Here is a 9,798-nt window from a genome sequence, read left to right on the forward strand (position 1 = left end):
CAGATATCAATGTTCTCCATTTTTAGGAGTGCCTTGAGAGAGAATGCATTTTGAGGTTTAGACTTCTAGCATTGAGTAGGATGGATTCCTATTACCTTATTGAATTGCTGAAACTTTGAACCCAAAAACATCGAACAGAAATGTTTGAAGTTTCAGCAATTCGAATTAAAAAAAAACAAAACAAAATAGTGTGTATAACTGTTGTAAGCAGGGGGGCAAGCCCCCCTGCACCCCCTACTCCTTAAATATACCAACTTTGAGATTGCACTACAGTGCAGTAAAGGGAAATATTCCCTTTCCGCACTGTAGTGCGATCTCGGAGTTGGTATATTTAAAGAGAGGGGGTGTGGGGAGTGCAGTGGGGCTTGCTCCCTGCTTACGACAGATACTTTCTGTCCGTTTTTTTTTTTTTTTTTGTGTTCAAAATTATAAAACATCCAACACACAAGTTTGATCTTGTGGTGTTCAAAGTTTTATAATTTCGATAAGGTAATAGGAACCCGAGTAGGATTACCTTCAGATTTTGCATGCTTGTACCTGTTATGGTGGTGGTTTTGTCCTTTGAACTTTGCCTAAAAAAGAGCCTTAGCCAGTATCCTGAATCCCAGGGGCTAAATGAGCTGAAGATAATGGAGTACTATAGGGTGGACGGGGACCTTCTACAGCAAATTGTTGAGCTGTGCTGCCCACCCCTAACACACAGAACTAACAGAGGGGAACCCATGCCAGTGGATACAAAGGTATGTGTAGGCCTAAGAATACAAGCCTCAGGGACCTTCCAAAGGCCAACTGGGGATATCATGAGGATCTCACAGGCATCAGCATCCAGGGTACTCCACCAGTTCCTGGATGCCATTTCAGCACATGCCGGTGAGCACGTATATTTCCCCAACACCAGTGAGGCATTGGCCAGCAATATGCATCTCTTACACCAAATAGCAGAATACCCTGAGGTAGTGGGTGCTATAGACTGCATGCACATATGCATCAAAGCACCACCTGGTGGGCGGGGTAGGGTCTACATCAACCTCAAAGGCTTCCCCTTCATCGACTGCCAGGTTGTGTGCGATGCCCAGTGCATTATAATGAATGTGTGTGTTGGCTGCCCAGGAAGCTATCACGATTCCCCCATCTGGCATCTGACTCAGCTGTACCAGTGATTTGCCAGTGGGGACATCCCTTATGGTCACCTAGTGGGGGATGCTGGTTACGTACTGGAGCCGTGGCTGATGACACCCATCAGAAATGCACACACACCCGAACAAGAACTCCATAATAAGGCACATGCACAGACCAGAACTATAATAGAGCATGTGTTTTGGATGCTCAAGTCATGTTTCCAGTGCCTGGACACATCCGGTGGAACCTTGTGACACTCACCAGCTACAAGTACTCAAATAGTCATCGTATGTGCCATGCTACACAATATGATCCTGCAGAAACAGCTGCAGCAGGAACAGCACAGGGCAGGGCCACACAGACCCCCATCTTTGCCAAGGCCTGCACAGGTACAGAGCAACTTGGAGGAGGAATAACCTGAGCCTGCCCCAGTAGGCAGAAGGAGGCATGCCCAGTATGCCCTGGCCTTGGCAAAGAGGCAACGCATAGTACACACACTGACACAGTAGGGACCTAGGGAAATGACACCTCTCTCTGACTCGCGCATACAGTAAAAGGGATGCCAAACATGACACTAACTGTGCTCAACCATGTATAGGCAGTGTACTATGTGCATCCAACATAGGCACCCATCCAGCACCATCCTCAATACTGGCACAGCCACAAGGTGTCATTCTTCTTACCAACTGCCGAATGGAATAGTATGTGTTGTTAATTGTATCTATGGTATGGATGTGAGCATGCAGGGGAATCGGGTGGCTGTATGGGATGCCAGCAGATAGTAAACACCTATAGTGGCAGCATGAGATCTGTAACAAATACTGGTGTCACCATAGTAGCCAGTACTACAGATGGTGACAAAACCCACTGCAGGAAATGTGCTGGACCACATGTGTGTCCATATGACACACACATGCCAGTCAGGGAGACTCACATACCCAACAACAGTCCCAGCCAGCAGGACAGGTGTAGATAAACACAAACAAAGGCTGTGCTAAGGCCTCTGAATGATGGCTATGGGTAACCTCCCCCCAGGACTACACAGACAGACTACATCAGATCAGGCAGTGGGATGTTAGTTCTGAAGGGTAAGAAGTCAGAAACTGATATGTAGGTCAATCAAACCTAAAACCTGCAGTACATTGATATGCCCCTAGTCAGCATGATAGGTTAGAATACAGAATGAAATGGAGTAACTGACATAGCAGTACAGTCATAGCAAATGTGTACAAGTGTCAGGTGTGCCCCTACAATCCTATATAGAAATGTAGCAACGGTCAGGTGTGCCCCCCAATCCTATGTAGAAATGTAGTAACAGTCAGGTGTGCCTTCCATGCCTATGTAGAGACATAGTAACAGTCAGCTGTGCCCCCACAATCCTATGTAGAAATGTAGTAGCAGTCAGGTGTGTCCCCCCAATCCGATGTAGACATGTAATAACAGTCAGGTGTGCCCCCAAATCCTATGTAGAAATGTAGTAACAGTCTGGTGTGCCCCCCCCCAATCTGATGTAGATACATTGTAACAGTCAGGAGTGCCCCCCCAATTCTATGTAGAAATTTAGTAACAGTCAGGTGTGCCCCCCATGCCTATGTAGAAACATAGTAACAGTCAGGTGTGCCCCCAGTCTTATGTATAAATGTAGTAACCATCTGGTGTGCCCCCCAATACGATGTAGACATGCAGTAACAGTCAGGTGTGCCCCTCCCAATCTTATGTAGAAATGTAGTAACATGTATGTGTAGGTATAATACCAGTGGAGCACCGATTACCTGAGGTGGCCAAGGTAGCAGGATAGATTGTAGCATTTGTACAATATGCAGGTAGTATCTGTGTGTTAGGTTGGTGTGCGTTCAATATTGTGTGAGATTGGTCAGTATGTATGCATGGTGAGGTTTGTCCTGGTGGCTATTGCCCAGTACTGCTCATGACAGGGCCAAGTCCTCACAACTGCAGTGCCAAACACAATGCTCCCCAGTATAACACATTATAGCAGTAAGCCATTGTAAATGTATGGAGGTAATATGTGTCACCATCTGAAAGCTGGACATGGCATGACTGTTGGGCCAGATATACAAGCAGTACACAGAGGAAAGTACCCCAGACAGACAGTGTAAAATCTGTAACCATTAAGTGGGCACACCCTTGGAATTGTACATACAGGTTTGCAGCACATTATCTGGGCTTGTAGTAGGGAATACTGATGTCATCTGGCCAAACACTTCCAGAAAACAAAGGTCATAGGAATGATGTACTGAGAAACAGCTGATGTCCCTGCACAAGCCAGCATAAGTGGAATGCCCCATGCATATCTGTGAGTCAAATGCAAGTAGTGTCCATAGCACACATGCACTCAGCTCACTCAACCACCACCCACAGGTACCTCTTTGGTCTTATCCCAGCTGTTGGGAATGGGTACAATATGACCCCACCTGTGTATGGTAATAACGAAAGAATGCAGCATGCAGTGCAGTTTCCTCATGCAGGTGTGTCCCTAGCTGTAAGCAGTAGCCTGCCAGCATCCACACCACTTGATCAATACTGACAGAAAGTATTGGCATGAACACCTAGCACACCTACCCTGTCACCCCATGGGAATATACTGTATTGCATTCTTTGACTGTAGGACTGACAGAATGCAATGGCCTGATACAGCTGGCCTGCATCACTACCAAATGGCCTACAATCCTCTGCCAAAGGCCTGTGTCTCACCCATACTGCCAATGTGTATTATGTCATGGACTTCCAAATAACAACATAACAGTCCACAGAACTCATATGCAAGGCCATGTGGACAAACCACAGTAACATGTCCACCATGTCCCACTGCATGAACTGTGGACCAACACCAATACACTGCTGTGATGAGGTGATAACTAAAGGGAAAGTATCAGAGAATATTCATTTAATGTATGGAAGAGGATAGAATGATAGAGGGGGGGTGGGAGCATGGGCAGCATGGAATGTGCAAAGTCTGAAACACAGCCATGTGCACATACTATCCCTGGCTGCAAACACAAGAATGGATGGCTACAAACCTGATCGTAAACCACAATAGGGGTAATGTCCTGACTTATGACCCCTGCCTCTGGGTAACCTCTGTGAAACTTTACAGCTGTGAGGTATTGCCACAGCAAGATAAAGCCATACTGTCACGTCGATGGATGTGCAAGTATGGGATTCTCTGCCTCTACTGTACTAAGGTTCTGAACAAGTTACACAGACCCAGCTGCACATGTCTGCAGCTCCGCCTCCAGAATGGCATTAGTTTACAGGAATATGTAGGCATTTGACCACAATACTGGACACAGCTGCATTCACCCTGTGTTCCCCAGGACATTACTGTGAGCAAAAATGTCTACCTGACAGTACTTGATGAAATAAAACATCACAGTGTATAACAGTACACATGTTTGAGTATCTCTGCTAACACCAGGACCATGTAGCAGAAGCAGCACAGGCACAATTACCTACAGTATCCACTATCCCTTGCCCAGCTTGACCCCTTATTGTCAACCAATCTACAGATATGCTTCAGAAACAGTTTGCAATCTGTAGGTGTAGAACACAAAAGTCTACAGTGGAGTACAATCTGTCTGGAATCGATCCACACAATCAATAAAGAAGGGCATACTGGGCAAGCTCCCACACTTAGAGAAATGAAGGCAATGTCAGACAACAAAATACTGAAAGGTTATACTGGGCATGCTCGCACACTTAAAGAAATTAAGTCCATGTCTAGCAACAACAGTGGACCATACATATCTGACAATTGCAGATATTAGTGCATACACTCCTCAGTATGCACCAGCCATGCTTTGCACACACATTAGGTAGGAATACACACATATATCCAAGGACAACACACTATAATATGCCAAAAGTACACATTCATGGATATGTGGAAGAGAGTGACGGTGACAAAGAGCCTTCCATCGTGAGGCCTGGCCCACCCAGTACACAGGCAAATGGCTACAACCTCATGATGTGTAAATGTCACTCATCGTAGACATTTGCCTCTGGAATCCCTCAGCATTATAGACTCTGCGGTGCTAGTGATAACTGTGCAACATGACTGTACAAGGAAGTAGTCATCTAGCAGTTGTATACATGTACCTGTGGAATATAAACCTGTGTGTGCCTGTGTGTGGTGTGTCTACCTCTAGATGAATGAGTTATGGCCCATGCACACACACTGGCCTCCCCATTGCCATACTATGGCAAGCATACTGATGTCAGTCACTTTGAAATACACCTTTGGGGAAAAACTACCCCAATAATCTCTGTGGTGTGTCCTATAACTGCTTAATGATGTAGTGTGATAAACTGGTCAGATAGGAGTTCTATTCCCTGATGTGGCAACTGTGTACATTTGTCTGAGAAGGGATCAATGCTTTTTAGGCTAGTCACACTCACTACAATTCAAACGTCCTACTTTTGCAAGCCTGCTGATGTCATTCATTTTGAAATACACCTTTTGGGAATGAGTAGCCCTATAATCTCTGTGGCACGTCCTATAACTGTGTAATGCTGTAGTGTGATAAACTAGTTTGGTAGCAGTTCTAATTCCAGATGTGGTAACTGTCTGTGTGTGTGTGTTTGTCTGTGTAGGTATCAATGCTTTTTAGGCTAGTCACTCTTACTACAAATCAAATGCCTTACTTTGGCAAGCCTACTGATGTCATTCACTTTGAAATACACATTTGGGGAAGGTGTAGCCCATTAAACTCCGTGGTGCATCCTAAAACAGCATAATGCTGTATTATGATATAGTAGTTTGGTAAGGGTTCTTTTCCCAGGCATGGCATGTGTTTGTTTGTATAAGGAGAAATTCCTTTTTAGGCTAGTCACACTCACTACAATTTCAATTGCCCTACTTTGGCATGCCTGCTGATGTCATTCACCTTGAAATACACCTTTGGGGAAGATGTAACACATTAATCTCCATGGTTCATCCTAGAACAGTGAAATACTGTAGTGTGATATAATAGTTTGGTTGGAGTTCTAATCCCAGACATGGCAAGTGTGTGTGTTTGTTTGTCTGTGTAGGGAGAAATGCTTTTGAGGCCATTCACAGTCAATATAACCTCCATTGCCCTTCTTTGGCAAGCCTGCTGATGACATTCATTTTGAAATACACTTTTGGGGAAGAAGTCATCCAGTAATCTTTGTGGTATGTCCTAAAACAGTATGATGCAGTAGTTTGGTAGGAGTTCTGTTCCCACACATGGCAAGTGCAGATGTGTGTGTTTGTTTGTCTGTGTAGGGAGCAATGCTTTTGAGGCCATTCACAGTCAATACAACCTCCTTTGCCCTTCTTTGGCAAGCCTGCTGATATCATTTCCTTTAAAATACACTTTTGGGAGAGGAGTGATCAAGTAATCTTCATGGTGCGTCCTGTAACAGTATAATGCTGTAGTGTGATATAGTAGTTTGGTAGGAGTTCTCTTCCCAAACATGGCAAGTGTGTGTGTTTGTTTATCTGTGTAGGGAGCAATGCTTTTGAGGCCATTCACAGTCACTACAACGCCATTGCCCTTCTTTGGTATGCCTGCTGATGTCATTCATTTTGAAATATACTTTTGGGGAAAGAGTAGTCTAATAGTCTCCGTGGTGCATCCTATAACAGCATAATGCTGTAGTGTGACATAGTAGTTCGGTAGGAGTTCTATTCCCAGACTTGGCAGGTGTGGATGCCTCTGTGTGTGTGTGTGTTTGTTTGTATGTGTAGGGAACAATGCTTTTGAGGCCATTTACAGTCACTACAACCCCATTGCCCTTAATTAACAAGCATTCTGATGTCATTCCCAGTGAAATACACCTTTGGGAAATAGATAGTCCAGTAATCTCTGTGACACATCCTATAACTGTGTAATGCTGTAGTGTAATAAACTAGATAGGTAGGAGATCTATTCCCAGACATGGCAAGTGTGAATGTTTGTGTGTGTGTCTGTGTAGGAAGCAATGATTTTGAGGCCATTCAGTCACTACAACCCCATTTCCCTTTTTTGGCAAGCCTGCTGATGACATTCCCAGTGAAATACACCTTTGGGGAAGAAATAGCCCAGTAATCTCTGGGACGTGTCCTGTAACTGTGTAATGCTGTAGTGTGATAAGTTAGTTAGGTAGGAGTTCTATTCCCAGACATGGCAAGTGTGTGTGTTTGTCTGTGTAAGAAGCAATGCTTTTGAGGCCATTCACAGTCACTACAGCCCCATTGCCCTTCTTTGGCAAGCCTGCACATAGGTTCATAAGTTCATAGGTAGGTAATAGGCTATTGACCCAAGGGCCCAAGTAAGCCTAGCCAACAAGGTTTCCTGGCTTATGCCACCCAAGAAAGTTAATTTCCTGTGCCCCTGTTGAGCAGAGCCACAGAAGTGATCCCCGGGGGTGTATTTCCTATTTCCCATCCACTCAACAAGATTTTTCTTGAAGAGTGCTAAAGAGGAACTTTGCTTGACATAGATGGGTAGCTTGTTCCAGAGTATAGGAAGTCTCTGGGAAAGGAATCTATCTCTCCATCATGTCCTGTTTATTGTGGTAACAAGGTTTAGGTCCCTAGAGCACGTAGCTCAGAGGGATTGGGATTTCTTTAGGTGTAGCATGTCCAACAGCTCTGGGTTTAACATAGCTTTATATGGTAGACAGAGATCTCCTGGGAGTAGGCAATATGGTACAGAGTAAAGCTGGAGTTTTTTTGAGATGGTCAGTGTAGGGCATTTGTTTGAGGCCAGTAATCCTCTTTGTGAGGTACTTCTGTGGCCTTTCCAGCTGCTGCAGATAACTTGTGAGGTACATTACAAAAGGGGTGTTGTACTCTATAATGGGTCTAATGAGTGCTGAATAGAGGGGAACAATGACCTCTTTTTTCCTGGATGAGATATCTTTTGTGATGAGGTGTGCCACATAGAAGGATTTCCTGACTACTCTGGCGATGTGATTATCAAAGGAGAGACTACTGTCCACCTGAGTCCCAAGGTCTCTTATCACACATTCGGCATTAAGTAGACTGCTGTTTATATGGTAGTTCATGGGTACAGAGTTTTTACCAAAGGGGGTGACAATGCACTTTTTGGCATTGAGCTTGTGGCCTTGATTCTGAGTCCAGGCATCTGTCTCAGTGAGGACCTTTTAAGGATGTCCGCATCATTTATGGAATCGACTATGATTCCTAGTTTGCAGTCATCTGCAAACTTCATTAGCCAGAGGACTTCTGTGTTAGCCTGTACTTCAGAGAAGTAAAGACCAAATAGGAGAGGTCCCAGTACTGAACCCTGTGGTACTCCACTTGTCACTGGTTTGAAGTCAGATTTGGAGTCTGCATTTTTAAAAGTGTGGTTTCTGTCAGTGAGCCAGTTGGTAACCCATCTTGTGACATAGGGATTTATACCTAGTTTAGTGAGTTTAGGTATAATTCCAGAATGGAGGATGGTGTTGAAAGCCTTGGCAAGGTCAAGATAGGCTGTGTGAACTACCTTACCCTCATCTACGGCTTTGGTGACTGCCTCAAAGAAGTCGATCAGATTCAGAAGGCATGATCTGCCTTTCAAAAACCCAAACTGGCTGGGTTCCAGAGTTTGAAGGTTACCAATATCTTTGTCATTCCCAGTGAAATACATCTTTGGGGAAGAAACAGTCTAGTAATCTCTGTGGTGCATCCTGAAACTGCATAATGCTGTAGTGTGATAAACTAGTTTGGTGGGAGTTCTATTCTCAGACATGGTAAGTGCGGATGTTTGTTTTTCTGTGTAGGGAGCAATGCTTTTGAGGCCATTCACAGTCACTACAACCTCCATTGTTCTTCCTTACCAAGCCTGCTGATGTCATTCACCTTGAAATGCACCTTTGGGGAATGAGTAGCCTTGTAGTCTCCGTGGTGCGTCCTACAACAATGTAATGCTATAGTGTGATATAGTAGTGCAGTAGGAGTTCTATTCCCTGATATGGCAAGTGTGGATGTGTATCTCTGTGTAGGGAGCACTGCTTTTGAGGCCATTCACAGTCACTCCAAATCCATTGCCCTTCTTTGGCAAGACTGCTGATGTCATTCCATTGAAAGACACCTTTGGGGAAGGAATAGTCCAGTAATCTCCATGGCATGTCCTATATTTGTGTAATGCTGTAGTGTGATAAACTAGTTAGGTAGGAGTCCTATTCCCAGACATGGCAAGTGTGTATATGTGTTAGTTTGTCCTGTGTAGGAAGCATTGCTTTTGAGGCCACTCACAGTCACTACAACCTCCACTGCCCTACTTCAGCAAGCCTGCTGATGTCATTCACTTTGAAATACACCTTTGGGGAAAGAGTACCCAGGTAATCTCTGTGGCACATTCTATATCTGCATAATGCTGTAGTGTGATAAACTAGTTAGGTAGGAGTTCGAATTCCAGGCATACATGGCAACTATGTGTGTGTCTGTGTTTGTCATTCGTATCCTGTGTGAAGGTGGTTGCGAGTGTGTAACAACTGGACTCATTGTGGAGCAGGTTTTGCAAATTTCTTATATGGTGGGCCTATTATATGTCACAATTTCCACCCAGAGAACACTCTCACCACATGTCTCATACACAAACACACTTGTCTAGGCAACAACCGCTTTGTTGGTAGTACCCTGCATATTGCCCACAGATAGTAACCATGGTGTGATTGCAGTGGACTACAGAGGGCATGACACCCTGT

The sequence above is a fragment of the Protopterus annectens genome, chromosome 11.part0, assembly GCF_019279795.1.
Source record: "Protopterus annectens isolate FY-2018-M chromosome 11.part0, PAN1.0, whole genome shotgun sequence".
Lineage (NCBI taxonomy): Eukaryota > Metazoa > Chordata > Ceratodontiformes > Protopteridae > Protopterus > Protopterus annectens.